General features: G+C 41.8%; 1 long non-coding RNA gene across 3 annotated transcripts in view; it reads left to right on the forward strand.

Annotated features, from left to right (window-relative positions):
• Positions 1-272: 272 nt before the first annotated feature.
• LOC309621057 overlaps positions 273-27,254 on the forward strand; it is a 104,074-nt gene continuing 77,092 nt past the window's right edge. For 2 of the 3 annotated variants that reach the window (XR_014239746.1, XR_014239747.1), the window contains exons 1-2: positions 273-569; positions 1,231-1,324. This is a non-coding gene — a long non-coding RNA (uncharacterized lncRNA). Of the gene's footprint in view, positions 570-1,230; positions 3,010-27,254 lie in introns of those variants that run through there. The other variant, XR_014239748.1, reaches the window with a different exon arrangement.

Here is a 27,254-nt window from a genome sequence, read left to right on the forward strand (position 1 = left end):
TAATGTTTCAGGTAGGTTCAGACACCGCCGACGTGAGCGGGAAGGAAAACCGTATTGTTAGAAGAAAATCCTCCAGTTTTAGGGTCTTGGCGCCTATGCCTGGAAATTCTGACAAAGGACATTCAGGCACGGTAGATTCTTAATAAAGCGTCTCGCCTGTGCCACCTTTAACAGCCCTTCAGTGTCGCTGAAGCCCCTCTTTCTTCTGCCCGTGTGCCGTGAGGGCGTGGGGCGGGGGAGGGCGAGCGCCTCAGGGGCAGCCGTGGAGGCCGCGGCGGGAAGATGGCCGGGGCCGAGGTGAGTGGGAGGCAGCGGGCGAGGAGCGAGGGGCGGGGCCTGCTGCAGCCTGCGCGCCGCGGGCGGGGCGCGGGGCAGTGGTCGCGGGGATGAACGGGAAGTGCTTTCCGTCAGCGGCCGCCTGCGCCACCGCCACCGCCACGGCAAAGCGTAGCCTTTCCTTACAGATGATGCCACCTGCCTTTGACACCGGGAGCCACACGCCCCGGCCGGCTCGCCGGTGTTTCATTGAAATGGCCGCCCGTGTGGAGTTCAGAGGGGAAACTAATGAAGTAGGTTTTGCCTCTTCCCTTTCTACAGTAGCCCCACGAGAGTATACATTTGATAAGGGCCAAAGTCTGTTTGTGAAAAGGAACCTCTGAGGGGAGATACGGCACCTAAGACCAAAGACCTTAATTTTGCCTCAAATTTTGGCTCTACTGTTCCTATAGAGACCAAAGGGAAGCTTTGGCTCCCCCATTCAGCTATTAAAGTTTCGTGCATTGAAAACTGTCTTCATGCTGTGCTACCCTTTCAGGGAGGAGAATAGGGTCTGAACTAATCCATGAAAGTTGTCATGCTATGAACTAGTAGTCAAGCTTTTTCCTTTCAATTGAATCTAAAACTATACTGTACTTCACACTTGATTGGTCCTTCAGATGGAAGGATTCAATATCCCTGCTGGAAATCAGCTCGTCTTCTATCACACAGTGCTGTTGAACGTGGAAAGAACTTATTTCTGAGGCATAATTACCAGCTCTAACATATGAAAAGTCGTAAGGTTATTTAATTTTCTTCCTTTTCTTAAATTCTGGTCAAACTCTTTAAAGTGCTGACTTTCATTTCCCCCTTTGACAAGCTTGTTTACCAGACTGTGTCTCCATGCTTGGGCTTTTGCTGTTTGTCAATAGACGCTGGGACCTATACATGCCTCACCAGCCTTTCTTTCCCCAGGATGATAGACAGACATACAGCATAAATGTATTGAAGACAAAAAATATCTTCTGAATGCAGCCGTCAGCAAGCCATTGAATGTCCTGTAGCAAAGGTAACGGGTCACTTATTTACCATGAAGACTGGGACAAGAACTCGAGGAATCCGAGCGGTGCTATGCCGATTGTCTAAGGGAAAGGACGCTTTTCCTTTCCCACTCAAAGAGTTAGCTTTGTTTGTTTGCACATGTTTTAGATCAATTAACTGGTAAGAGTAAAGGCAGAACAAAAGCTCTAATAACCATGAGCCATCTGCAGTGTGAATCGACATTTCCCAAGTTAAACACTACTGTCTTGTGAATGAATACACAGAGTGTATATGATTTTTTTTTAATTGAAAAAAAAAATGCCTTGATCTAGCTACACCAAAAGGGGGCACCAAGGTATTAAAGAAGTTATCATGTTTTCGGAGACTATAAATGAAATTAAGTGAAGTTTGGAGAGGTTTTTAGTATAATTAATATGTACACGAGTTTTAAAACTTGTTATTCTAAAAAGTCGGTTGGGTGGTTTCAAGAATTTTGGTAAGAACGTTTTGATATCTCAGTGGAATTTTCTATTGGTTTGGGGTGATTTCTTTGGAGTTTGATGGCATAAAGGAACATATTTTACTTGATGAAAACTAATACAAAGAAAAATCGCATATATGTCTCCTTAGAATTCTATCGATATTAATACTCATGGTATTTTTCATTGAAAGTTTGCTATATTATCTTTAAAATAGAAGTTTGCCGCTTCTTTGTTGTCTAAGACACTTAGTAAATCTAAGAGTATCTGTTTTTATGTATCTGTGTCTAGGTGGAAAATATTCAGCATTCTGTATTGGCTTTTCTGAGAGAAGGATGCAGAAAGCAGGGACCTGGGGGTTATGTCAAATAGTAGCTAATTTAGAGATTGAGTACCATTGCTCCCAGAATCCAGAAGGAATAAGTAAAGAGAATAGAAAGCATTTTCTGGAAAGATTTTCAAACTGTACATTTTGGTTAATCCGGGGTTATTTTTGTGATTCCAGCGAAAAGAATTTAGTGGAGGAAAATAGAGAGAGATGAAATATCCTTAATGAGGTTGTAAATATATACAATGCAACTAGATACCTCTTCTGCTTTAATGTCACCTATGAGGAGTAAAAACCAGTTCGATTTCTAATTTTGTTCGTGATAAAGTGCTATTTATGTTGTCTTCCCCATCACCCTGATCCCGTATCCTTTTCCCTCCCCCACGTGAAATAGAGACCTTTTATATGTAATCAAACCTGAACTGGTTGGTTAGCTAATAATTCCTCTTAAAAATGGAAATCAGTGGCTGCATGATCCTGTTTTCTCTGTATATCTCTACCGTTTCTAAAGATGGCTGCAATCTAAACAAAGTGGGTTGTCTTTTCACAGACAATTTCTCCTTTTATTCTTAGATGTCCAGTCATAGCTTCTTAAAAAAAGATAAGATGATAAATTTAGTTGACATCATGTTTTATAGTTTAATTTTTACCCAGCCTTTGGTCTTGCTCATTATTTTATGCTTTGTGATGATATATGGAATCACATATTATGCAATGCAAGGCAATTTACAAGCTGCTATTACATCCCTGTAACTTTTATGAAATATGTGACTAATTAGTGTATTGTTTAACTGGGAGAATTAGATTAAAAAAACAAATGTCTTTCAGGTTTATTTGAAACATATGGACTTTATTCAACTGAAGTAAATATTCAGGTACAATAAATTGTTATGTGTGGTGCTGGTTGATAGCTGTAAATTTATTTTAAAATATGGCAGTACTAAAAAAAAGTTATAGACACCAAAAAATATGGCAATACTGAGAAGTTTTTATGACTCTTGTTTATTTGACATAAAACAGAATAGGATTATTGAATTTCATGTCTTTTTATTATCAACAGTATAGTGATTAGCATGTACAGAAATGTCCACTTAAAGGCAGGGAAAGAAAGTTACTGTCGATTTCTGTTTTTCGGGGTTCTCCCCACATGTACTATAGAGGATGTTTGGCTTGATCGTGAAATATTTAAAATGTGATCAACAAACACTGCTCCCTCTAACTGGGTATTTTCAAAGTTGTATTTTTAAAAATAGTAGTTGTTTAGTTAATAATAATTGCATTATTTTACGTCTGCTTTAAGGAATTCATAGTCCTTAGTGGTACTGAAAAAGAAAAATCCTGTTTTCAGGGTAATGCTCTGTAACTTGCTTATATATAAAATATTGTATAGATATATAGATAGATATTCATATAAACATTTTATTTCTCTGTGTGCTCTTCAGGAGGTCCTGCCACTTTGACAAGGGGTCGATATGACTGGCTAAATCAGTTGTTACACATTTTTGGAATAACAGAAAACCAGACTAGCCAAGATCTAAAAATGCAATTAATCATGACGCTGATGACCAGTGTTTTGTTGCGGCCTCAGTCTGTGCTTTAGGAGATCTTGTGTTGGGTTTCAGTACTGTTCCATTTTGGAGAAATACGCATATGGTGGTATTTGTATAAAGTCAGAACAGGCAAAATAATAAGAAGTAGGTCCGTTTTTCATCTATGCTTTTTAGTTCTTTTGCCTAGCATTTCTTATGACAAGATTTCACATCAGTAAGCCATAAAGAATTTTTCTTGCCTTAATTTTTTTCCAAAAAGTCACTTTATTAATGCTTAAAAATTTGTCCGTCCACATGCTCAATGGCTTATTTTTGTGGTGTTTTCAAGTCACCTCTCCATGGAAGCAAATTAGTGGCCAAGTAGAGCTTATGAAAGAACCTGAAACACAGAAAGGTCTCCAAAGGAGCTATTCTCCTTCAGGGAAGCTATCTCCGGATTAAAAAAAAAGAATCAAAATCACAGCTGAAAGGGTCCCTGATCTGTTCCCTGGCATGATGTGTTTGTTGAAAACTCTGTAAAGAGCGGTCTCACGTTAGATAGGTAGTTGCTTTTTACAGATCGATTGCCTACACAGGCACAATCTGTGGGAGTTTTCAGTCACAAGTTTTGGGTTTTTTTCCATAATCCAGCTCGATTCCTGTATGTGGAGTGAAAGGGACATTTTGGCCTCTGATTATAAAGACAGGAAAGCAGTATAGAAAACCTGATGGAATTAAGGGGAAAAGAGTGTTCAAGGCAAGTAATCAAAAGGCAAAATTTTCCTTTCAAATGAAGTTCTACCTTATTCTAAAACCAGACATTCCACATAAGAATCTTACCAAAAAGAGCTAATTTCAGAGACTGAAAAATGTGCATCCTGCCCAGCTTCTTGCAGCACCTTCTACAAGTTGGGTTTTGATGTTTGAGGCAGTAAACTAAAACCTCAGAACAAAATTTGATCCCAAAGAAAACAAATGGAGCTACATGTTGTTTCTCTAAAAGAGACAAGCGGAATAGCTGAGGTAAACTTGAGGACTGATTTGACTTGTCATTCGGCAGAGCTACAGTCTCTAAATTCACAATGGACTTTCCAGCTTAACTGGCCTTAATGCAGCTGTTTATTAGAAATTGCAGTGTTATGTCTCGGTGTTGGCTGAGTGATGTGATTAGGAGTGGGATGACCAGAATGAAATTAAAGAGGTGTTCCAAACTTCACAATTTAAAACATTTCCCCGAACTGATGTGGAGACAATACCAATCTCTCTATTTATAAAATTGAATTCTCTCAGTTTGAATAGTGAGAACAAAGGTGCTAATCTGTAGTTCTGAGAAAGGCCAATTATGCCCTCTGCATCAGACAGGGTCTAATATGATTCTAAATAATTGCCAAATCAGATGCACATGAATGTAGTTTTATTATTTATTCAAAACCCATTAACCCGGTGTTTATGTCATGTGGAATTGGGTGCATTTGCAATAAGTTCACCTATATAGAAATGCTCCACCTCAACTTGCAAAAACGTGAAGAGACATTGAGGATCTGTTTGAAGCCATTGGGACTGTTCTGAATTAGAATGAGCTGGTTAGGCAAAGCAGCCAAAGCTGGAGTATCTCAGGAGTCCCACCCTTTGTAGTTTAAAACCACTTTTCTTAATCATTTTCACATTTTTAATTTCATTAGATTCCTTATCACACTCTGAGAAAATAGATATTTAACCCCATTTTCCAGGTGAGAAAACTGAGGCCCAGAGAAGAAGTCACGAGACTTTCACGAAATCAGGTGGCTAGTTAGCAGCGAAACCCCAGTCAGTGTGACTTTGTTAAAGCGAGCATGATACATTGGCAGCCTGCAGACTTCTGCAGTGGGCTCACTGCCCTTGCACATTTGGCCCTTGCATGGTGTTAAATACATGTTTTTAAATTAGTTGCTAACATTAAAAAATTGAGAGAGATTTCACTTTATTAAAAATCAGGATTTCTGGATTTGGGGGAGGAGAAGCAAAAGATTTGGCAACCCTAGACCATTTCTCCAAGACAAGCCCTCACTAGGACTGAGCTGTGGCTCTGCTGCCCCACAGCGCAGACCTTCTCCACTTTGCCAGCCTCTGCCAGGCCCGGCTGGTTACTTGTCTAGGTCTTGTGAATATTTGAGCTCTAAATGCCCCACAATAAACCATTGATTAGCAACCTTTCTTGAGTGTGAGGGTGCATTTTAAACTGAAAAAAAAAATTGGCAACCTTTGCTTTAGATCTCTGTCTTCCCCACCAGGTAGAGATATCTTTAAGGCCAAGTATGGAGTGTCATTCCTCTTGGAGCCTCCCCAGATCCTAGCACGATGACCAGCACACAATGTGCTCTCAGGAAATTGCTAGGGTGGGGAGGGCGTGATAGTTGTCCTATCACTAGAGTTTTCACCATACTGACCTGTAGAGAAGTTCTATAATCGGGTTTTGAGAAGGGAATCAAGTCCATTAGACTTGAGAATTGCAAATCCTACTCCTAACTGAACGGAAACTCAAAAACGTGCATTTTGCTCATCTGATCTGGAGGCTACATCTGCAAGATCCCAGACAACTCTATGGATAAAATGTATCATTGAGATGATGCTCTGGACTTGTGTAGATGTTTCCGGTTGTGTAGACACAACCTCTATGGACTGACTCCTCCAACCTGGGCCCGTTACTCAGAGTATGGGCCGGTCACATGAGGTGCCTGCTTCCTTGTGACCATGGCCTGAAAAGTGCCGGTTTCAATTTTCCAAGCTTTTCCCTCAGAAATAATTTAATAATTTAAAGATGCCAGTCAGCACAATGCCATGTCTGTGTTTTGGGGGTGGAGAGGTAGGGGTTGTAGAATGTCTTTATGTACAGTAGCCTTTCCCCTCTGAACTTTTCCAGCAGTTATGATCTGTATTATTCCTGGGGTATTCACATTCACAGAATTAGAGAATATTAACTGGTGTCATGTTTTGGATACAAAATGGCAGCCCAGAGAGACTTGTCCAAGGCATCTGGTTCCCGGTTTGTGGATTCCATTTGTCTTCACTAGATGACAAATCTCCCTGAGGGCAACGACTGGGCATTAGTCATCTTTGTGCCCTTCCCAGCACATAGTATAGTGCATCTTGCATGTAGTTGGCACTAAGTCAGCTTGAGTTCTCATGTAAGCCGTGACATTTTCAGACTGACTTGGGATGTAAAGGCCATGATGATTTCCTTGTCAGGCTTGCGTTTTAAGACAGGAGACCCTCAGTATGGCTGCACAGTAGGATTTTCAGGTGAGCTCAAGCCAAGCATTTGGTGACATGTAAAATGGCCACCGAAGGCATGCTTTTGAAAAGGATTTGATTCTATTTTTTTAAGAGATTTTTTGGAGGAGTACAGGAGACAGAAAATTGTGTGTTTTTTTCTTTTATTAGTTATCCAATAGATATTCCTTTAAAAAATACTACACACAAAATTTGAAGGCTCCAAACTGATCTGACTCATTAGGTTTAATGAAATCCAGGAGAAAGTACTTCCTGAATCCCGAGACCTTTCATATTATCCTTTACCTAATTCTTTACAAGTGATTTTTCAGCTAGTAAGTGCCAGAAATAGGCCCATCTGCAGAAAGTGAGCACATTTTCCTCCACAATATGACAATGCTATCTGACAGCTATTAGAACTTGAAATTCAGGGGCTTGCAAAGTAATTCTTCAAGTGTAGCTCGTTTCCAATAAAAGCATTCAGTGTTCTGTTTTTTTCACTTCATTGAAATTCATTTAAATTTTCTCTTCCATGGAAACACTTCTGTGTTTCTATAATCATTATGTATGTGCTTTCTGGTCTTATACTTTAATTTGTTTTATTTCCATAAGATCTTTTTAAAATTTAATATTGAGACAACAGAAACATGGCATGTATAAATGTTGTTTTGTTTCTTAAAAGTATTATAAAACCATTCCATTTTTATTCTCCATCACATTTGGGTTTGGAGGTTCCCTCTCCAAATTCTGTTTCCAGTAGGAGTTGCTGAGAGATGCTGAGAACGGCGACTCAGTGCTATGGTACACACGTACAAGTTGACTAACTTCCAAAATGGCAGCAATCCCAAGAGTCCAGAAAGTTCTTTTTCTTTCCAAAGGAAGTATCACTCTATCTCGGGTCAAAATAAATTGGGTTCCGGCCTTAGCTCTGCCATTTCCAATTAGTGCGAACTTCAGAAGTTACTTAGCCTTTCTAGGCCTCATCTATAAAGTGAAGGGTCATCACAGGGACCAAACCCATAGGGTTGTTGTGAACATTAAATAGGCTAATGCAGGTAAAGTGCTTTGCCCAATGCCCAGCACAGTAAATAGCATTTTCAGATTATTATTATCAGTAATAATGTTTGATTCCTAGCTCAGTTCTGAGTGGTATTTGGAACTCTGGTACAAAAAGTCAGGGAGAAAAGGAAGTGGCTTCTCTGGCTGGTGTTATAAAAAGACACGAGGCTTTTAGAAGTACAGTCAGTCCATAGCTCTATCCTCATCCCCAGAGAAATGGCAAGAGATGAGCAGGACTGCACAAAACCACCCTTGATTGCTGCAAAACAAGCCTAAATCGCTCCAGTATATAGCTACTGGAACCCACGGGATGGTCAGCTACAGCAACCCCTGGCCTGCCTAGACCCCTCTCGCTCACTTTAAACTCGCTATCTTTAAGGCAGCAAGCAGGTGGTATTGCTTCTGTACCCACGAAGCTATCAAACACTCAACATAAATTGTTTCTGGGAAGAGATTATCTTGCAAACCTAAAGGGCAGTCTTCGGCCGGCTGTATATGTAATCATTTATCATTTTGCTAAGCACCCTTGAAGACCAGGGAAACATTTTGCTCTCAGGAGCTCCAAAACACGTCAGCATCTTTTCATTTACAAAAATAAAAGTTGGTTTAGAGTTTTAGAAAAGTCTTCATTTGCCAGCCAGTCTATGTGAACATGATTTTAGATTTGGAAAAGTCATGTTGCAATTGGAAGTGGCTTTGCTCTGTCTGGGCGTTCTGCCTCCTTGTCCTCGTCTTGATGACTTCTCTACCTACATGTCCTTTCAAATGCACACTGGCACCTCTGGGCCTCACACTGTAGATTAGACACTGGGTGTACCTTGTGCCTAGGGTTGGGGGGAAACAAGAGATGTGGCAAGAAGGAGAACTAAAAGTAATGTAAGCAGCCATTTATTAGGCATTTTCCTAAGCCAGGTACTGCAATGAATGGCTTTCATGAGTTCTTACTTAATAACCGCCCAAACCTGTATGTTGTAGGAACTATAATTTTCATTTTACAGAGGAGAAAACCGAGGCTCAGAGAGGTTAGATGACTTTCCCAAAGGTTATACGGCTGGTAAGTGATAGAAATGGAGATTCAAGACCAGGCTAGTTGCACTCTCATTCGTGTGCTTTTAACCACTGTGCCATATTCTTCTTCTGATAATATAAAAATATTGGGTCCCCTTCCCCCCACGTCTCAGGAAATCGGTTCACAGTTTGGATTTCTCATCTTTGTCTTGGAAGACTTTGACCTCAGTTCCCTTGGTTGAGTGAAGAGAGGACACAATGGTGAAAACTTGAGGCTAGAAGCCTTGTCCAGGTCAGACCAAGCAAATCCCTGTACCTTACTCTACCAGATTCAAGATGAGATTTTACAGAGAAACAAATTAACTTCAAATCCTGCTCTGTCACTTGCTAACTGTGAGAATGTAAACAAGTTTCTCTGACCCACAGTGTCCTCTTCTATAAAATGGGATAACTCCTACTTCATAGAACTAGTGAGAGAATTAAATGAGACATTGCACAAAAGAGAGATCATGGGGGTACTGCTTAGAGCCCAAACTACAGCACCAGAATCCCAGCTTCCCTGATTTACCAGTTGTGTGACCTAAGGCAATTTGCTTAAACTCATGTGGCCTCATCTGTAAAATGGTGGTAATAATAGCACCTACTTCATAGGACTGCTGTGAGGATTAAGTGAGTTAATATATGTCAAGCCTTTAGACAGAGTCTGGCCCATAATAAATATTCCGTAATTTTGCTCTTATGCAAGGTACTTGACACCAAAAAATGGCAGTTTCTATTGTCTTGGTATTGGCCACCAGTTCCAATTGCCTTCAGAAATTGTCCTAGCCTACACACAGTTCCTGAGAACTCAAACAGAGACCTATTTCAGATAAGTCCCAAACAACTTGCTTTAGTTTTCCTCAAGCAAGGAGCCATGGCTCCTTATCATATCATTATGTCCAGGCAGAGGGAGACAGAGGAGAGACTAGGAATCCATGGCCCCAGGATTTGGGTATGTGCTGGGGCAAAGGGGCAGGGAAGAAGATACTCAAAGTCACCCTGGAGGAACTCTCTCTGGAATTGTGATTTCCCATCTACAAGCTATCCAGAAGCAGGAACTGGCATGTGTCTCCTTCCTCTCAGGCCTCTTACAGGTCCTGGGAATTGTTCCCTTTCTCCTGAGGCACAGGATGGGTAGCACAGAATGGTCTGAATAATGTATAACTCCCACCGCAGACTAGATTCCCTGTGTAGGAGTGGAGTGGAGAGGGCTGCTAAGGGTGACTGGGGCAATCTTTCACTTCGGTGAAGAAACCTTCCAGAGGGATGCTGTGTGGTTCATGGATGTGCCAGATTGCTGTCGCGCAGTGTTAAGTAGTGGCTGTGAGCTCCATAAAGACAGAGCCTGGGTCTGTTTACCACCGTACGCCTAGCCCAGGGCTTGGTGCACCGTAGGAAGGCTCAGAAAGGCTGGGGAGCGTGAGAGGGGGGAATGATTTGCAGGGATACCGTCAGAGCATATACATTTAGCCTTCCCTCCAAAAAGAGGTGGCATTAAGTCCCAGCATCCATTGGTTACCTCAGTACCAACTTAGACAAAAATCTTTCCCCAAATCTCCCTTCTTTCCTGCCAGATAAACACAATTTAGGGCCAACCATTGTTTCTCCTCAGTTCGGGTTACAAGTTATTTTCCTTAGTTCTTTTCTTCCTACAGAACCTTGATTGCCGCTGGGCATAGCGTTTATGTAAATTTCAAGTGCCACTCCTATTTGTCTCTGGGTTAACCTAATGGTTTATGTTAATGTCAATCAGGTCTGCCACTCAGACCTCTTATCCCTTTCACCTTTCACCTAATTGCTGGGAGCCGATTTCCCTCAAGGACCTGGCTGTAGAGGCCCAGTCTATTTCTTCATTCTCTTGCTTCTTTCCTTCCTTCCTTCCTTTCTCCCTTCCCTTCCTTCCTTCCTTCCCTGTTGAATATCCTTTCCATTTGATTGTTCCCAGAAGCAGTGAGTGGATGATTTCCTGTGTTCCTGACACATAACTATGTGCAACCATCATGAAAATGTCTAATTGCTTCCAGAAAGGTCTATATGCACAGTTACATGCAATAACAGGACCGATCTTGCAAACACAATGTGAGTGGAAGAAGCCTGACACAAAGGAGAAAATACTATCATGCTGCAAGATTCCATTTATATGAAGTTCGAAACCAGGCAAAATTACTCTTTAATCTTGGGGGGCAGTGACTGGGAGGGGGAACTGGAGGGGCTTCTGGAGTGCAGGTCAGGTTGTATTTCTTGATCTGAGTGCTGGTTACGAGAACATATTCAATTTTTGAAAATTCATCAAACTAAACACTTGCGATTTGTGCATATTTCTGTATGTAGGTTGTACATCAATGACGTTTTCCCCAAATAGGGGTTTATCGAGCCTCCACTATGTAGAAACTCCTGTGCTGTGTGACACTGGGGATTCTTTTCCCTTCCAAAGAGGTCAGAAAATAAAATCTGAGATAAGCAAAGTACCCCTTGAGTTTCCCCTTGATGGTTAGAGTACCTGCAGCCAAACCCTAGTCTGTCTTTGGGGTCCTCCAAAGACCCATCCAAGTCTACCTCAGCCCCCTCATCTTCCCTTGCTCAAATGCTTTACTTTTCTACTAAATGCTGTTAAATAATGTCTCTTCCCTTGCATTGCAATTTCCCAATTTCCAGTGAACTCGCCTGGACTCCCCAGCTTCACTTTAAGCCCCTCAAGAGCAGAAACCTAGTTTTACAGTTCTTTGTAAATTCCCACAGCATAGCATAGCACAGGGCTGGGCACAAATGCCCCATTCATAGCTGCAGTCAAAATAGACTCTAATACCCAGACAAGAGGGAGCTGGAAAGCTCTTCCATGATCAGGACGGATCTGATTTTCCTTTCTCTTCCATTTCTAGGCCCACTCAACATATTCTCTGCTTTCACGTGTAAGTCGTGAGCCAGTAGTTTTCCAGATTTCATGTTGGCATAATGTGGTCTTTCCCTTGAATTGGGACCTGTGACTCAAATACGTATTCAGGTTTGGTGAGGCTGTCACGTAGACCCTGAGCATTTTTTGATATAACATCCATAGCTTCAACTATTTATGAGTGGGTCTTAAAGGCCCATGACATGTAGTAATTTGTAATTTTGCTGAGGCATAAATTTGAATTGCACACATTTCAAGGCTGATGTGATAGAGCAATTGGCTTAGTAAGAATGTGATGGTCCTTAGGAGAAAAATAGAAGTTTTATGGAGGAAATGTATGCCAATTATATAATTGTGGGATTTGTGAATTGGAGGGGGGTTAGAGATGAAGTTTTCTGGATGTCCTTCCTGAATGTCAAGGGTTCATTGTACTTAACAATTTCCTAATCCCAATAGTCAGAGATTTAGTCTTGAGATATTTATTTCTCTTTAGCATTCATTTGTTTAAAACGTTCTTAAAGGCAAGGCATATAATGAAATACTTATTGAGAGGTGGGAAGAGATTCAGAAGAAAATGAGCAGATTTTTCATAATGGGTGAGAGAGGAAGGGGGGGGAGAAAGAGAGAGAGAGGGAGAGAAAGAAACAAGAAATGACATTGAGCAAAGAAATTGGGGGTCAAGGATCTTGGGGTTTTTTTGGTCCCAGCTCTGCACTGAAATCTGTTTGATAGATAAACCGACCAGCTTTGTGGCTTTGGGCCGGTTGCTCGCCTTCTCTAGTCTTCAGTTTCCCTATCTGTAAAGTGAGGTGGTTCAAGCGGATTATCTCTTAGGTACTTTCAGGCATGACATTATAGGAATTTATGACCAAAAGTTGCATTTCTGTTTTCATTTGAGGCTCTGTTCTCAGTGATGCCCTCCAGAACAGATTGATAAGTGTAATTACTGAGTATCCACTGGGCTAAAGCCCTCAGAGCATGAGACTGCATTCACAAGTGGCTTTTCACCTCAGGAAAGGCGTGGGCAGCCCCTAGGGCACCATCAGGTTTAAATAAACAACCAAATGAACAAATGACTCATATATTTTAATTAATTTGTAATTTTTAAAAACTTCTCTGGATTTTCTTTTGATTTCAAAAGAGAAACATTTTTACACTCTCTGTCATCTCTTCTGAGATTTAATGTATAGTTTCAGGAACTAGAAAAGTGGACCGAAGTGCCGTTAATTTCAGGAAGCTCAGCAGATAAAATGCAGTGATCCAGAAAGGTTGCTGACCTCAGGAGTTGGAGGTGAAAAGTGGGAATGGTGTCCAACCTGGAATCACAAACTAGTCAGAAGTGGAAGAGAAAGTAGAACATTATCTATTCTTAGATGGAGGAGGAAATTGAAGCTTAAAGAAGAGAAATGACTTCCATTCAACTTTTATTTTGAAAATACATATTCAGTACCTACTATGTGCCAAATGCTGAGGATATAGCAGTGAACAGGGCAGACAAAGGCCCATCCTTACAGAGCTGACATTACGGTGATTGAGAGAGTAACATTATTAAGTCACACAAATAAATATGTCAAGTCCTAGAAAGGAGAGATACTTGGTGCCCTGGGAGCTGAGAATGAAGTGCTTGACTTGGTTAGGAAAATCAGCAATGCCTTCCTGAGGGAGTCATGTTATGGTGAGAGCAGGATGAGTAGGAGCTGAGCAGGTGACAGAGGGGTAGTGTGTTTGAAGGCTCTGTGGCAGGACAGAACACAACTAGACCCAGGAACTGAAGGCACGGCATTGGGGCTGGAGAGGAGAGAATCCGCGCAAGGGCAGTGCAAGATGAGGCTGCAGCTGTGGGAAGGAGCCAGGCTGTGCAGTCTTTGTCCTACGGGTAATAGGAAGTCATTGGAGGGTTTTAAGCACAGGAAGGGCGTGGTAAGATTTGTGTTTTTAAAAGATCACTCTGACTACTGTGGGGCTGAGAAGGTTATGTGGTGAGAGGCAAGGCTGGGGAAGTAGTTTGGGTCCAGCTGTGAAAGAGCTTGAACAACAGGCTAAGGTATTGGACTTAGTTCTGTGGCCTCATCAAAAGGAGAAGCTGGCACCACCAGCCTCTGGGCCACTCAGGGGGATGGTTATAAGAGAGGCCTGTGTGAACTCAACAAATATTCTCTTTTTTTTAATAATTTTTTTATAGATTTATTTATTTTTATTTATTTATTTTTGGCTGCATTGGGTCTTCGTTGCTGTGTGCCGGTTTTCTCTAGTTGCGGCGAGCGGGGGCTACTCTTCGTTGCGGTGCGTGGGCCTCTCATTGGGGTGGCTTCTCTTGTTGTGGAGCACGGGCTCTAGGCATGTGGGCTTCAGTAGCTGTGGCACGCGGGCCTACTTGCTCCGCGGCATGTGGGATCCTCCCGGACCAGGGCTCGAACCAGTGTGTCCCCTGCACTGGCAGGCGGATTCTTAACCACTGTGCCACCAGGGAAGTCCCCTCAACAAATATTCTTAATATTTGGTAGGCACCATGAAGGGGTAGATGAGAAATAGATGCCCTGGTCTTCACCCTCCATATTCTGATGTTAGCAGCTGACCCAGATAATCACTTAAAGTTCCTGGCCTTCATCTAACAAGAAGTGTGATGCTGTTTTCCCAAACATTTAAGTCACTGAAGAATATACCAAAAATATAATTCTCTCTCACATATCTCTGATTCAACAAGTGTTTATGGGGCCCTTGATATGAACCTAGTAGCAAGGTTCATAGTATTAGTTATCCATTGCTGTGTAACAAATTACCCCAAAATTTAGCAGCTTAAATCTAAACACATTTATTATCTCACAGTTTCTATGGGAGAGAAATTCAGGCATGGATTAGCTGAGTATTCTGCTTAAAGGTTTCTCACAGGCTGCAATGGAGGTATGGTCCAGGGCTGGAATCTCATTTGAAAGTTGGATTGGGGAAGGATATGCTTCCTAGATCATGTGGTTGTTGGCAGATTTCAGTTCCTGGAGGGTTGTTGGATTGAGGGCTTTAGTTCCTTGTAGGCTGTTGGCTGGAGGTCACCCTCAGTTCCTTGCCCTGTGGGCCATTCCATCATGGCAGCTTGTGGTAACCAGTGAAGCAAGAGAGACTCTTGATGCTTGCTCTCAGGGACTTTACGATCTCCTTGGGGAGGTGAGATCTGGATCTAGGAAACAATCAGCAACAATGTACATTACAGAGTATAATTAAATGCTCAAATGTATAATAGGCATGAAAGATTCACAGACTTTTGGTGGGGAGGGTTAGTGACACAGGGAGGGGTATAGTGTGTACAGTGATGTGGAGGCAGGACAGTATGGTATGTTCAGAGAACAGTGAGACCGGCAGCCTGCGTGAGTAGGGGGTAAGTTTGGGGGTGTAATGGAAAGCAGGAGAACTAAACAACAGACTCCAAGTGTACCTTAGAGATCTGAGAGAGAATCAGAGCCAATGAATGTTCCTGTTAATCCCCAAGGGGGTGACCACATGACTGGACCTCAAAAGCACACATGTTGATGAGTATGTACTTTGACAAGAATTGTGATTTTTAGCATTTACAGTGTAATTTTATTTAAGTAATCATTGCTACTTTCAGGATGTTTTTCTGAACACTTCCCTTTCAGAACAAAATAATTGGGCCGTAGCTCTTCCTTTGATTATTTTACATTTGTTTTGTTCCCAAATGTAAGTGAGAAAGCCTTTTCTTGTCGTGGTACTATATGATTTCTCTTTGAGGTCAATATTAGAATATCTTTCTCTCATGTCTGGTCCTCTAACCCTGAGCAGGCTCACGCCACTTTCAATACACAAGATTGTAAACTAATAAAATAGCCATCATTACTAAATAGTTGAAAATGATGGAGTTGGCGCATTTTATTTGTAGTTCTCTATGGGGATTAAAAGCGATTTGGGGAAATGATTTGCTTTGTTCCAGCCCTGAGCACAGTGCCATGTAGCATCTGATAAATGTGCCCAGCAGATGACTTACTGAGTGCAATGCCAATGATGGTTAAATTTGACAAGGAATTTGACTTGACCTGGTACAATTTTACCCAGTTCCTTGTGCAAAATGAGAAATCAGTCCAGATACCTATTGCATTTGTATCATTTAAAACTGCTCTGAGGGATCTCCACCTCCCAGGTAGAGGCTCTGTACAACAATAAGCCAGTTTATCAAAGATGGGATTTAGTGCTCGTTGTTTTTCTATTAGGGAGGAATTACGCTAAGCCCAGCAGCAGACATTTTGTGTTACCATGGCAGCCCATATTTCCTGCAGGGTTGTGACCCCTAATGACTACAGTGGGAAGGCAGGAAAAATAGAGACTCTTTGAAGATTAGTAAATAAATGCATTACTTATGCAAACCGTCTCTGAGATGGCACCACAGTACAGAGGGAAAATGAGGAAGCTCTTCAGATTGAACAAATGGTTATATGTAAATACCTGCATTGGAAGAAAACAAATCACCTTTCATTTGATTATTTCTTTAAAAGTCCGTTTGGTCTGATAATGAAAGTAATATAAACTGGACTTCATACTGAGAAAATAGTATTATTGTGCATGAAAATACAAACAGCCATTGATGTTTTCCTTTCATTCTCAACAACTAATTTTTTCCCCCATTGGTTCTTCGAATGTAATATGGCTCCTAGAATGATTTTGCAATATTCCTTGATGGATCACAGACAGGAAAAAATAAATGAGCCTATTCAACTTTATGTAGGCATTGAGAATTCTGTCCGCCTCTCCTTGGTGAAAGTGGTTTAGTATTGTTTTTGACAGACTTGATTTGTCTTAATTGACCTGATACATTTCTGAACAAGAGCTGAAAATAAGAGAAAATCAAGCATCAATCTGGGCCTACTGTTTGCAAGTGATTTTCTCAGTACATATTTCCTTTGAAGTCACACCTACATTTATTCATACAAGAAATATTTATTGAGTGCCTACTATACTACTACTGTTCAAGGCACTGTGTTCCGGTGAAAATGAATCTGAACTTGCATTATGTGGGTAGATCAAATACAAATGGATTGTGTTTGCTTGGTATACGCTCTGCTGCTCCTCAAATGAGTTATTTTGTTGAGAATAAAGAGGGAAAATATGGTATAAAGTGGTTAACCCCATGTCTGGGGTGTTGCCGGTCCATTTCTTTTCCTGGTGTATTTATATCAGAAACGTTTATTTACTGGGGAGCTGTTATGTGCCGGGCAGAGCTCCAGCCATTGGAGAGGGAGTTGTAGACAAGACCTAGCCTTTGCCCTCAAGGATAACACAGTACAGCCATGGTTGCAGCAGCTCACTTTGACTTAGCAGTTTGCCCTGCTGGTATTCTAGTAATCAGCAAGGGCTGCACTGGGTAGAGTGTTTCCAGTGGTTTAGGTTGATTCGTGCTAACCTGTCAGTGGCCTCTTACCTTGTTCTCCTTGTATTAAGGGCACAGATCTTGGCCAGGCAGTGTTCACTTCCTTTTTATTACTTAGTCCTTCTGTAATACTTTTTTTTTTACTATATCTTCTGCACATTCTCTCCAGTCAGGAAGATTTTTCAGAGCTTTACTCTCTATAGGTGATTTTTTTTTAAATTGGAGGAATATTGTCATTTTATTCCATACATTACCTCTGTCCCCTTCTTCAGAGATTCTGATATACCCTTCCTTTACCGCCCGCTACCCCAGCCAAAGACTGAGACTGACTGGGAGAACTAGTCTAGAGATCCATTCTTTAATTTTGGCTTTAATAGCTCTTGGTAGGTCTAGAATGAATCTGCTGAATGAGTAAGCCAGTATTTTAAGTACTTGAAATTCCTTGGCCAAAAGTGCTAAATAAAATTGTACACGTTACCACTCTAAGAGGCAGGATGTCCTTTTAAATAATAATAATAATTTTAAAAAACCTCAACTATCAACACAATCCAAAATCGTTGTTGCACTCCGGCCATAAAGTTATGAGGTTTCAGTTGGAACAGTCCATTCCTTGTATGAATAAATCTGTTTACACTGGTTCCTTCTCCATCCCATCCATCCCAAAGGGTTGCTAGAGAAGGGAAGAAAGCTGAGACTAGACAAGACCAGAGTGGGAAGGCGGTGCCCTGGAAAATGGGAAGGGTCGATTGGGTTGAACACTACTGAAAGCAATGATGTCCTGTCTCCGTGCTAACGAGCCACAGGGTGGTAAGCCTTGACTTGGCTGACTTGGCTGCAGCTGACTGTGCTCGTAGATACCATTAGGAGCTATCCATATGGTGGCCTCTGAAGCCGCCTCCTACTGCCTAGCTGTAAGGCTAATAAATAAATACCTCTATTCATCAAGCGAGGGACCAACAGACCATAACCACGCTCCTATCTTTCAGAGACAGCAAATAAGCATCATAAGTCATGGTGAAAATATTTATGAAGGTCCTTTCCAACTTTAAGACTCTTTGATTTTATGATAAAATCTTGGAGAGCAGTTTCTAAAACTCACTTAATATTCTGTCCTTTCTTGCCTTCTGGCTTTCCATACAATAATTCCACACAGCTTCCTAGATCATGGCCTTAGCAGGAAGAGAGAGCCTTTATCACTGTCCCTTTGCAAATTCTCTGAGATTACTAGGCTTAATTGCTGAGCGGCTGTGCAGCTGTCAAACACAGGGTTTGGAAAACACTAGGGATTGGCATCAGGAAAAGGGCATATGGAGGGAGCTGTGCCAGTGAGAGTGATGTTTTGCCTCTACCTTGCCTCTACCTGTTCCCACCAGGTTCCAGGCATCTTTCCCAGACACCCCAGTACAGCTTCAAACCAGAGAAGTGGAATGGCTGAATTTGGGTTGTCCTGGCCTGTAAAAGGAAAAGGAGGAAGGGCAGCCCAGCTTCTGCACATCCTAATGTGTTTGCTTATGGGACCTGGCATTGGTCTCACTCCTGTGTGTAGCTGTGACATCACAGAGACATCACATTTGAAGCCAGGAGTGAGCCTTCCAATCTGTTATTGCCTCAGAAGTGAAAGATTAGCTGGAGGAGATAATGAAGAAAAGAGCAAGTATCCTTAGCAGGCCACACATTCTAGAGAAAAATCTTTCAAAATCATATATGGATGGACTTGAGAGTAGTCTTCTTCATCTGGGCCAGAAGTGCTCGTAAGGGAAAAGAGACCTTAACAGTGTTCATAGCACTGAAGAACTATTTTGCAGGCAATCTCCATGACAAGCCTGCTGGTGGCATCCGATGGCAATTCTAGCGGGAGGGGATTTATGGAAAGAAAAATAGGGCTGTAGAGAGAAATCGGGGCTCAGAAAATGTAAGGAGACGGGTGAGGCGACAGGACGATGGATGCAGCATGTGGCGCTGCACACGGGCTCCCAGGAGAGGAGCCCATTCACCGACCAGAGGTGAGTCAGCCGGCAATGGTTTGAAATCGAAGAGCAGTGGTGAGGGGATGGTTCGCTGGCTGGCCGCCAGAGCCTGAGAAGAGGGCTTTGGAAGTAGCTCAGAGGAGGGTACAGTCACTGGGTCAGGACTAGAGTGGCTTGGGGCACAGATGGGTTTGCTTTGCATAAGATCAAATTTTCCTTTCATACTACAGATGTAAACATGCTGATAGTAGGAATTTTGGAACATGCAGAATATTATGCAGAAACTAAAAACAACTCATAATTCTACTACCCAGAGTTAATCACTATTAACATTTGAAGTAATCCTTTCGGACTTTCCACGCTAAACCCATACGTATATTTCTATACAAATTTGGGGTTGGTATGTTTTACAACCTGCTTTTATCCACCACTTAATAACATCTTGTGATTGTTCTCCTTTTCTTCACTTGTCTGAATCCTACTCATCTCTGAGAGCTCAGCCTAAGCCCCACTCGCTTATAGCAAATTCCCCTGAACCCTAAACATGGTGCAGTCCCTATCCTCAGGCCCCCCATGGCGCCCTGTTCTTGACATTTGACAGCATTCATTTCTTTTGTTATTTCTTATCTCTTCTGTGAGAGTACAAGTCTGTCTTGGGTGCTGCTGTGTCCCAAGAGTCTGGCCCATATGGGCAAGAACTCAAAAATGTCTTTGTTAAATACGTGAATGAGAGCATTTCTGACCTGCAACTTGGTGGCCCTATAATTTAGGGCCAACATAAATAGATTTAGAAATCCCGAGCTTGGAACCTAGGCCGTGGGTCAAGAGAAGAAGCAACCAGAGCCAGAGTGCTTGACTAATGATTTCTATGTGTCGTGCTGGCTTCGCCTACAAGGCTGTCCACCCACAACTTGCCCCATCGGAATATGGTTTGAACGCTGAAGACTCCTTACTTTGCAGTCGACTTACTTCATTCCCCACTGGCAATGAACCTGTGATGTGGGGAGGAGGTTCCAGAAGCACGATGCTAGGCTAAGGGAAAGGCTATGGTACAGAGGACATCATAGGCCATGGGGAACCTGGACACATTCATTCGATTGGCTTTGCTTCAGCACTGAGGTGCTGTCAAAAAACATTCATTGGGTCTTTAAACCCCAAGGTAAGGAGCTACTAGATGCAGCCTGAGAGAAGGCTGTGTGGATGGTGAGAAGATCTCAGCAGCTCAAGTACTTGATGGAACCCTAGCAAACTGCGTAGAGGAGGATTTTGCTCTATTTCAGGAAAGCAAGGCTACCTGAGTCACATCTTGCTTAGCACAGCGCTACTCTATATTTATGTAAACAATCCAGTCACCAGCTAGTTTCTTCTCATACTTTTGATGAAGCTGGAGAATAGTAGACTCTTCTGACAATAATTGCATTGAGCAGAGTTTTTTTTAAATGTCCAATAAAGTCTCACAAAGTCAATTTCTGTTACTGATGTTGTTCCTGCAACAATGAAGTTAAGAGAAAATGATCGTTTTGATTTTTGATGAAGAGAGAGAATTGTAAAGTACAATTCCTAAGCGTTTGATCATCTGATAAGACTATTCTCTGGCTTTTAAAGGCCAGTAACCTTTGCAGAAGTGGCAAAGCACATTTAGTCTCCAAGCAGTGTATGTTTCTTGTGCATTTCTACAGTTAATTACCTTTCTTGTTTTCATGTTCCTAATCAAGTTTAAGACTACACTGAAATGTCCTGTAAATTTAAAAATAATTCCATTTGGAATTCTCTCTACAAAGACTAACCTCCTTAAGGTCGATCATAATGACTTCATCCATTCAGGATCCTATCATGTGCAAGCACTGTGCTAGGAGCACGGTGACAGATGAAGGAAGACAGTTGAAGGAAGCAGGGCCCCTGCTGCCAAGCCGCTCACCATCCTGCTCCAAAGCTTTCAAGGGCTTTAATGTCAAAATTCTTCTGCTGGGCTTTCATGGCCTTTTGCCTCTGAAAGGGATACAATGCCACCTTCCCTGGCTATTCTTTCCTTTTCCTCTTCTTCCAGACACAGCCTCTGTTCCAGTCCTATTACAGACACCGCATGCCACCTTGCCTCCCTGTGCCCATGCTTGTTCTCCTCTCCCATCCTCTGAAGGCTCAGCTCAAAATCTCTTCCACGTGTCTTCTTGGCTGTACTTGCAAAATACATATCCAGAGTCTGATCACCTCTCACTGCCTCTACTGCTACCACCCTGATTCAAGCCACCATCGTGTCTCCCCAGGACTATTTGGAAGAGTCTCCTACCTACCTCTCTGCTTCACTTCTGCACGCCAAAGTCTATTCTTCACACATTAAAGTCATATCATGTCACCTCTCTGCTTAGAACCCTCCATCAACTCCCCATCTCACTCAGAGTCTAAGCCAAAGTCTTCTCCATGCCCTACAAGGCTCCACATGATCTGGCCCCTCTGTTACTTTTCTGACCTTATTTCTCACCACTCTTCCCCTCGTGTACTCTACTCTAGAGGATCTCAACCCTAATAGATCTAACACCCTCTTTTGATAATAAATACTTCTAATGCCCCTTTTACTACCTTGGAAGGAGAGGTATAAATAATATAACTGCCTATCCACATATTTGTAAGATATCAATGCCCCCAAAATAACATAAAAGAAATACAAGGAAGTAATTTACAATAAAATAGTACATATTTTAATATATAAATCCTGGGGCACAGCTACACTTGAAAATATAAAGAAGTAGGAAGAAGTTTTGTACCTCTAATGAAAAAGCATAGTGAAAGTGACAGCTCCAAATGCTGATTGATAAAAGCATGTTGTAGGGACTATTCTAATGTCCACAACTGCGTGGCTGTCAGTGATATGATTTTTTTCTGAAATGGTGAATTTTCTTGATAAAGTTCCAAACAAAATGAAATATGGTCTTTCCTGCCACCAACATCCCTCTTCTAAGTAACGTCCTCCAATCAGTGGAACCGTTAAAAATCAAAACCCAAAACCATAAAAAAAAAAAAAAATCCCAACACCACCCACTCACATTTTCAAAATGCCCTCTAGGGGGCACTGATGCCACATTGAGAATGATTGCTCAGCTCCTTGACCTTGCTTCTCCTCCACTAAGCAAAGCTTGTTCCCATCTCAGGGCCTTTGCACTTGCTGTTCTCTTTGCCTGGAAGGCTCTTCCCCCAAACATAAATAGATGACTCCTTCTCTCTTCCCTCAGGTCTCTGCTCAAATGACACTGCTTTAGAGAGAGCTTCCCTGACCATTCTGTCTAAACTAGTACCCCTGCTCCATAGATCTCTATCTTTTCACTCTTCTTTAATTTTCTTCATAATGCTGTAACTGTTGCTATCTGACATTACTTTAGGTATCTATTTGATTATGTATTTATTGCCTGGCTCTCCCACTAGACTCTAGTGACTAAAAGGAAATCTTCGAGACTTAAGAGACTTCCATCTTTTGCTTGGCTCTATTTCCAAAGTCTGGTAAATGGTGCCTGGCCTATAGTAGGTGCTCAGTAAATATTTGTTGAGATGATGTCTGTCACCTCCACCTCCTGTGCACTCTTATGCAAGTCAGCACCATTATGAATTATGTGTGGCCACAGTGAGGTCGGTGACTGTTTTCTTCTCTGTGGCTTTTCTTATTATGAGCAGGTACCAAAGTATCCAAAGGCAACCAGGTTGCTAACCAGCCAATCACTTGTCTGTGCCATGCTTATTTTTATCCTTTTCTTTTGTTCCCATCTAGGGTAAGCATTTATAAATCAGCATTTGAATTATACACAAAATGATGCTACTGCACTGCTTAGGAATGGTTTATTTTCCTGGATAGGCTAAAACATTGTCCCTATAGCCTGGGTTACCTCTTTGATTTACCTAGTACTTCAACAAACCAAACAAGATGGTGTACTGGGTGTCTGATCCCCGATGTGGGGAGGGGGTATCAGCCAAGTGAGAAGATTAGGTCCCAAGGACAGGGGCTTGATGAGCGGAGGGGAGGGGCTCCCAGAGTGGCAAGAGATAGAGGGGCCAGAGTGTGAATGCAAACTGCATACACGAGGATGCTCCAAGAATCAGGAGAAACATACCTTGTCTTTTGGTGGCAGGGACAAAAGAGAAGAGGGAAAGAAAGATAAAAGGTCAGAAGTTGGATCAGCATAGGAATAGAATGGTGGTTGAAGAACAAGTTTTGGCAACTTCTGCCTGGAAGACTCTTCCTCCAGGTCGCCATATAGCTCCATCCCTCACTTCCTCTGAGTCTCTGTTGAAATGTCATCTCATCCACCGGATCATCCCTGAACACCTTAAACAAAATGAGACTCCTTCACTGTCACACTGTATTCCTCTCAACACACCTCTTCTTTGTAGCATCATTACCACCTGACATCATATATTTAAATTGCTATTTGTTTATATTCTACCTCCCTGCCCAGCACACCCTCCCCCCAACTAGGATGTCAGAACAGTGGTTGTCACACAATCCTCAGTAAATTTTTGTTGAATGAATGAAAGAAAGAATATACCAAGGTATGACTGACCAGGATATTATTTGATCTGGGTACTCCCAAGAGATATCTGCTTGGTGTCCTATGGGAAGGTGGGAATACCCTAATTCCTCTATCCCAGTGAGCTATGAGAGGGACCAGAGAGTAACATGGGAATAAACGTGTTTGGGAAAGTGTGACCGCTGACTTTAATTGCAAGGGTCATCCGTAGATACATTAATTGTAATTGCTTACTTTTCCCAAACATATTCCTTTGTTCCCCTCCTTTCCTCTCTCTTTCACACTAAGATAGATTGAAAAACCACAGAAGAGGCCGTCACCAAAAGTGGTCCCTTGCCCTCAAATATTTGTGTAACTCAGACCAGCTTTTGGGTGATTAGAAATTCTACAGGATTGAAAGATTAGCATCCAGACCAAATTTTTCCTGGATGTCTAGTTCCTGCTCTTTTAGGAATTCATTCAAATACTGGGAGAATATATTAATGAATCCAGGTTTTCTATGATTCCAGGATGGGACTAACAAACAGGCTTCCTAACCATTAAATAATCATAGTAAGAGCTACAATCAGGCTTCCTAACCATTAAATAATCATAGTAAGATCTATGCTGTTTATTGACCTGTTGCTATACACCATGTACTGTGCTATGTTCTAACAACAGCACTACGAAGTACGTATTATTATCATCCCCATCTTACAGAGGGGCAAACTGAGGCACAGACAGGTTATTTCATTTGTCCAAGATCACAGAGCTGGTGATAAGTGACAGAGACCATGATTTTATTCATTACATCTTGCAGCAAGTGGGAAGGCTAGGAGTTAATGAAGAGGCAGTCCTACTCCGGACGGCTCTGCCAACCCAGGTCAGGAGTGGGGACTGATATCCAACCAGAAACCTCTAAAGTGATGCTCCACATAGTCAAACCTACAGAAATGTCAGCAAGCTTTGTACCCACCCAGCCTCTGCCAGGAGTGTTGGTAGGCTCAAAAACAAATGCTACTCCCTCCCCACCCCAGAGTCTCTCCAACCTTTCTGCTTTGTTGTAACAAGGAAACAAAGAATCAGGAAGACTGTTTTCTCTGCATGGGTACTTTCTGAACAACTGTGTGTTGTATTCTGCTCCCAAGTTCTTCCATGAAAGAGGTTTTAGCTGCTTTCAAATACAACTTTCTGCTGCACATTACTATTATTTGTTTATACATACCCTATGTTTCCTACTCAGTTGAAGCTCCTAAAAATCAGGGACCAAATCTTAGTCACCTTGTACTCTCCTCAGTAACCTTTGACCTTCAAGCCAGACTAATCCCCTGATCCCCCGTTGAACTTTATACATCTCACTAGATGGTTCCCAGAGCTCCATGTCGTGCCTTGACATGCAGTAGGCACTCAATATATACTTCTTGTTTGCTTACTTTATCTTGGTCCTCTTTATAGCAAAACATTAGATCCTCTCACTTTGTTTTTGCCCTTAATCATTCACTCATTCATTCATTGTTTCTTTCATTCTTTTATTCAACAAATCTCTCCCCTTGGGGTTCAGAGAGAGTAGGAATTTCTCTCTCTCTCTCACTTTCTTCAAGGTTGACTCCTATAGTCTGAGTTCTGTGCAAATATATACCCATTCCTTTACACCATCAGTGTCCCCTGAGGGGGAGAACACTCTCCCCAGGGGCTGGGACCCCCAGGTAGGGACAGCAATGGTACCTGACACTTAAATTGATATTATCAGTTTCCTGAGTACCTTCTTACACCTCTTGTTTGCACACTACAACATTATTGTGAGTTAGGCATATATTATAAGAATTCTCATTTTACAGATAAGCAAACAATCTTGGGGAATTTTAATGATTTCCCCAAAGTCACACAGCAAATTGAGTGGCAGAAGTGGGATTCATACCTGGGTTTTTGGATGTCTAGTTCAAAAGGTACTCTTTCCGGGGCATGTTGGGGAAGCAGAAGAACCTGGGAACCACCTTGCCTGCAGACCTCAAATCCAACTTGCTGTCCCCAATACCTCAAAGTTTGGATAAACGGGAAGAACAGTTTCACTCTTCATTAGGTCTCTGTTGGGCAGTGTCCAGTTTGTTTACTAGGAACAAAAAACCATAAGTAGGAAACTGTTCCAGATCTCCCAAGCAGAGATGTGTTTATATTCTCACCATAAGCCTGAGACCAGCCTTTCTGGACCAGGCTCCCGTCTAAGAGCTATTGCACTGGGGCAGACCACAAGGGGCCTCTGACATCTGCTGAACACCAGACCCATGCTCTCTCAGGCACCCCCTACTTCCATTCTGGGCTTCTTTTTCCTCGTTTGAAAATTGCTAATATCATCAACATTTTGAAGTTCATCCCCATTCACTCCTGTTGGCAGCATGTGCTAAATTCAGCCTGTGTTAATCTAAGAAGATGCCAGTCCCAACCCAAATGACTCTGCTCCAACTCACGTCAACACAGCTTCACTACAGTTTCTGTAGAAAGTTGAGCATCGAAATCCTTCTCCCTGAAGGAAATTAAAGAAGACCTAAATAAATGGAAAGGCATCCTGTGTTCATGGATTGGAAAACTTAATATTGTTAAGATGACAGTACTATCCAAAGTAATCTACAGATTCAATGCAATTCCTTATCCAAATCCCTTCTTTTTTTTTTTAAGAAATGAAAATGCTGATCCTAGAATTCATGTGGAATTACCAAGAATCCTGCATATCCAAAACAATCCTGAAAAAGAACAAAGTTGGAGGACTTACACTAGCCAATTTCTAAATGTACTACAGAGGTACAATAATCAAGTCCTTGTGGGCTGGCATAAGCATAGATATATAAATACATGGAACAAAACTCAGAGTCCTGAAATAAACTCATATATCTATGGTCACCTGACTTTTTTACAAGGATGCCAGGACCCTTCAATGAGGGAAGAATCAGTTCTATGGGAAATGGTGCTGGGACATCCAGATATCTATTTGCAAAAGAATGAAGTTGGGCCCCTATCTCATACCATATACAAAAGTTAAGTCAAAACAAATCAAAGACCTAAATGTAAGTGCTAATACTATAAAACTCTTAGAAGAAAACATAAGGATAAATATTCATGACCATGGATTTAACAATGGATTCCTAAAGATGAAGTTGTGATACATGCCACAACATGGATGAACCTAGAAAATATTATGCTAAATGAAAGAAACCAGACACAAAAGGTTATATATTGTATGACTATTTAAATGAAATATCTAGAATAGGGAAAACCATAGAGACAGAAAGCAGATTAATGTTTGCCAGGGGCTGGGAGCAAGGAGGGGAAGTGACATGGAATGTGACTGTGACTGTGACTGCTTAATGTAACAGGGTTTCCTTTTGGGGTGATGAAATGTTTGGGGACTAAATGGAGGTGATGATTGCTCAACATTGTGAATGTATTGAATGCCAATAAATTGTATACTTTAAAATGGTTAGCTCTTCCGAATAGCCAAAACAATCTTGAGAAATAAGAACGGGGCTGGAGGAATCATGCTCCCTAACTTCA

This window comes from Balaenoptera borealis (genome assembly GCF_965194805.1).
Source record: "Balaenoptera borealis genome assembly, chromosome: X".
In the NCBI taxonomy this organism is placed as follows: domain Eukaryota; kingdom Metazoa; phylum Chordata; class Mammalia; order Artiodactyla; family Balaenopteridae; genus Balaenoptera; species Balaenoptera borealis.